The sequence below is a fragment of the Dermacentor variabilis genome, chromosome 7 (assembly GCF_050947875.1).
Source record: "Dermacentor variabilis isolate Ectoservices chromosome 7, ASM5094787v1, whole genome shotgun sequence".
NCBI classification, from domain to species: Eukaryota; Metazoa; Arthropoda; class Arachnida; order Ixodida; family Ixodidae; genus Dermacentor; species Dermacentor variabilis.
Window position 1 is genome coordinate 18,921,596 of NC_134574.1, and position 4,333 is coordinate 18,925,928.

The 4,333-nt window shown below is 54.2% G+C and overlaps 1 pseudogene; it reads left to right on the forward strand.

Annotated features, from left to right (window-relative positions):
- Positions 1 to 390: 390 nt before the first annotated feature.
- Positions 391 to 567, forward strand: LOC142589101 (U2 spliceosomal RNA; annotated as a pseudogene).
- The last annotated feature ends 3,766 nt before the right edge of the window (positions 568 to 4,333 follow it).

Sequence of the window (4,333 nt, forward strand, 5' to 3'; positions counted from 1 at the left end):
TTATTGTCTTGAATGGTGGTCATTGTGACAATCGGTAGGCACATACATTTTCGTATGACCTCTTTCATTAAATTCGTCTACCACCAATGTTATTAAATGCGTGCGTCGCGTAAGACAATAAATGTCTTACTCCCATGAGCAATGTCTCATGCCAATGTAAGTAAAATACGAAAGAGGTGACACAGATTTTGAACATAGTTACGGAGCCATTTACGGTTATTTTTATATTCATTCGCCTGGACGAAGGGAGAGTTATCCCGACAAGCCGGAGAAAACCAGACACGCGTGACGTTCCAAGGGGACCTCTACCACAGGAGAGCGGAAGAAAAGGAAAGGAGACGCGCAAGTGTTTGGGAACGCTGACCATGTGAGCGCGGTGCAAACGTCGACATGGCCGACGCTGGTCAAAATGTAGTATCTGTTCCTGTGAGCTTAATATCTGATACGGGTTGTATTTGGACCCCAGGTAATGAACTTATTTTTGTAAGTTGGCGGAGTGCTTGCAGCCTGCTTCACTTCCGAGGGTCAGTCCGGTATTGAACTATCTTCGGGATCGACCGACGATTTTTTTGTCTACGGACGACTGTCTGCTCGAAACTGCCCATATACAGCGTCGCTGTAAGAAAGGTGCGGCCTGCCGCGTAATCCTGCTGCAAGAAACTGTAACACATACCGCCATGTTCACCGGTTACGAGTGGTTACCACGCCTCGCAGGAGGACATGGTACTGCCACGCGGGTCTCTAAAAAGCTCACCTGCATCGCGTATGACCTCGGCACGTCCGAGGTGGAAACGTCATGACGGAGATTCTCCCACGCGATTCTCCCATTCTCCCATCCTCAACGTCTACAGCAGCCCCAGACAAAAGAGTCAACGTTTCCGACGCCTATTCCAGAGAGCCATCCGTCTTGCAGGCTCAAACCCACTCATGATAGCTGGTGACATTAACGCTGCACATGGCACCTGGGTTTACGTGTATGACAATCCCAAGGGCACCACGCTGTGGCAGCATGCGAACGACCTGGATTTCACCCTAGTGACAGACAAGACGTTCCCTACCCGCATCGGCACCTCTTCGCACAAAGACACCACCCCGGATCTCTGCTTCGTGAAGAACACAGCCGATGCCCGCTGTTTCAATCTTGCAGATGATCTTGGCAGCGACCCTCCCATACTGGCCGTGCACTTACCCAGCATCGTCAGGAAGCCCAAGTCGTCCACGTGAGTCGACTGGGACCTCTTTCGCAAGACTCGCGGGTCATGACTCCCTCCCGACACTGCCCTAAACCCCGATACGTGGACGGTTCAGCTCAAGGCCAACGTCGGTAAGGCCACGAAAACATTCAGCACGGATATGCAAACCGAAAAAAGGAACAGCCACCTCGCCCACTTGCTCGAGGCCAAAAAGTCTCTACTGACACTATGGAAGAGCCAGTATTTCAACCGCAGGCTCCGCAAACGCATTGCAGAACTGAACAAGACCATAAGGGAACACTGCAGCACCCTATCCAAACAGTAATGGGACGAGGTGTGTAACTCGGTCGACGGACAGGTCCGCAACGGGAAGACGTGCAACGTCCTCAAACACCTGCTCGACGATAACAACACCCGCACAGACCAGCGACACTGGCTCCCCAAAGTCCTTCACTAGGCCAAAGGCACCGGTTCGCCGGATGACGTCGTCAAGACCCTTGTACATAAGTACCTGCCGATACCCACAGGCCCGCCGACCCTGCATCCCGATTACACAGCTACCGACAACACCCTCCTCGATACTGAATTTTCCGCCAACGAGGTACGCCGCGCTCTCCACGAACTAAACGGCCGTCTCGCCCCGGGCTCCGATGGCATAACCAACAACCTCCTGCGAAACTTAGACGACTTCTCGGTCGTGTACCTCACGGGCGCCATCAAATTACGGTATCAAATTACTTGCGCCTTCGGCTTGTCGCATAGGAGGTGTTGCGGACTCGCACGCACCGTTCATCGAGCTAACGATAGCCCGAAAGAAATTCGGTGCATTATTGGATACCGGAGCAAGCGCTTCATTATTTGGTGACGAGGTGTTGCATCATCTCCGCGAGAACAACATCCGCTTGAGAGATAATGGCACCACCTTCCGACTTGCTTCCGGCACAGCACAATCCAGCAGTGCAGCTAGGTGAGTGATCCGTCGGGAGAAACGCGTCATGCGACAACGCCTCGTACATCTCCCGGGTTTATCAGTGCCTGTTATTTTGGGTCGAGACTTTCTCGTCAAGTCGGGCATTGTAATAGACATCGGCAATGGAGGTTACCGAGAGAACGGAACGGGTGCTTTAAAGCTTTTCGCAAAAGCGCCCGTGGCAGCGGAGACACGACAGTCTCCGGGCGCAGCGCGAGTGGGCCACACCCGGCCACAGCCAAGCGAGCGAACCGTAATCGGCGCAGGCGATGAGAGAGACACGGTGGCACAACAGTGCGCCACTGTTCTGCGAGAAGTAACGCACCCGCTTTTGTCAGAGGTCACTATGCCGGAGAGAGAACGGGCACGACTGTCGTCGCTGTTGTACGAATATGACGCGATTTTCACTGACCGTCCGGGCCGCACTTCGCTAGTCAGGCACAGGATATACACGGGTGACGCTGCGCCATGGAAATGTAATCCTCGGCCGATTAGCTTGACTAAGCGGAAAGCACTTGATAGCGCCTTAGACGAACTCATCGACACAGGCGTGGTGGAAAGGTCGAACAGCCCATGGGGCTTCCCGGTAGTTCTAGTCCCGAAGAAGGACGATACCTATCGCCTTTGTGTAGACTACCGCAGGCTGAATGAGGTTACGAAGAAGGATGCGTACCCTCTACCCTCCATTTCCTCTTTAGTGTCTAACCTAGGCAGGGCGAAGTACTTTACAGCGCTCGATGCTAGTCGGGGATGCTTTCAGGTCGAAATGGACGAGCGTGCCAAAGAGAAAACGGCTTTCTCTTGTCACCGGGGGCTCTTTCAATTTAAAAGAATGTCTTTTGGTTTGGTCGGAGCTCCCGCTACTTATCAAAGGTTGATGGACCGAGTGCTAGGAGACGCGAAGTGGCAACATGCCCTCGCATATCTGGACGACATAGTGGTTTATTCGAAAACATTCGAGGAGCACTTGCGCCACTTGAGAGACGTCCTAGACAGGCTGAGATCCGCGGGTATCACGCTGAACCCGAACAAAGCTCAGATAGCTGCGAGCAGAATAGCGCTGTTGGGATTCACGCTGGACAACGGCCGCATCCTGCCGAGTAAGGATAAGCTCGAGGCTATATTGAGGTACCCGTCGCCGAAAGATATCGGCGAACTAAGGCGCTTTCTGGGATTGGTGAACTTTTATCGCCAATTCATTCCAGACTGCGCGACAGTGCAAGCGCCTTTGACGAAGCTCTTGAGGAAAGACGAACGGTGGACTTGAGGTCAAGAGCAGGAGGCGGCGCGTGGCCTCACGAAGGTGCTCGCTGACACGGCCGAATTGCAGCTGCCCGATTTGAATAGGGAGTTTGTGATTCAAACAGACGCAAGCGACCTAGGCTTAGGTGCAATTTTGCTTCAGGAGCACGGAGGCACTCTCCGACCGGTTGCGTTCGCGAGTCGTTCGTTGACGCCGGCCGAAAGGAACTAATCGGTGACAGAGGAGTGCCTCGCGATAGTTTTCGTTCTGCGAAAGTTCGACTATTACGTCGATGGAGTGGCATTCAAGATTGAGACTGACCACATGGCTCTCACTTGGTTGAGGCGCTTGAGCGAGCCCAGTGGCCGCCTGGCACGTTGGGCACTGCTGCTGCAGCGTTACGACTTCACCGTGCGCTACCGCAAAGGAAAAAGCAATGCCGCAGCTGACGCACTTTCGCGAGCGCAAGTCCGAGGCGATGGAGAGGCCCAAGTAAGGGACGCGGAACAACCGTCGATCCTGGGCGAGAGCGTGAACCACGTAGATGTTGTCGGTTCCGCAGGAGTCGTCTTCTGCAGAGAGGAGCTGTTCGAGGCTCAGCAAAAGGACCCGTTTTGTCGAAAAGTGCTCGACGAGCTCCGGGAACAGGGTGGCGCGGCCGCCGCACACATGGAGGCAGCTGGTATTGCTGTCGGTGCTAAGCGCTCGGGAACAGTTGGTAATGCTGTGAGCGCGCTCGATTCTTATCTGCTGAATTCCGACGGCATCCTGCTGAGGTATATTCGCACCGAGGACGACACAAGTGAGGCGTTTAAGGTGGTGATACCGCGCGCGTTGCGAGGAGCACTGCTACGCTACTTTCACGACTCGTGCATCGCTGGGCACGCGAGCGGCCCCAAGACTTACGTTAAGTTGTGTCGTCTCGCT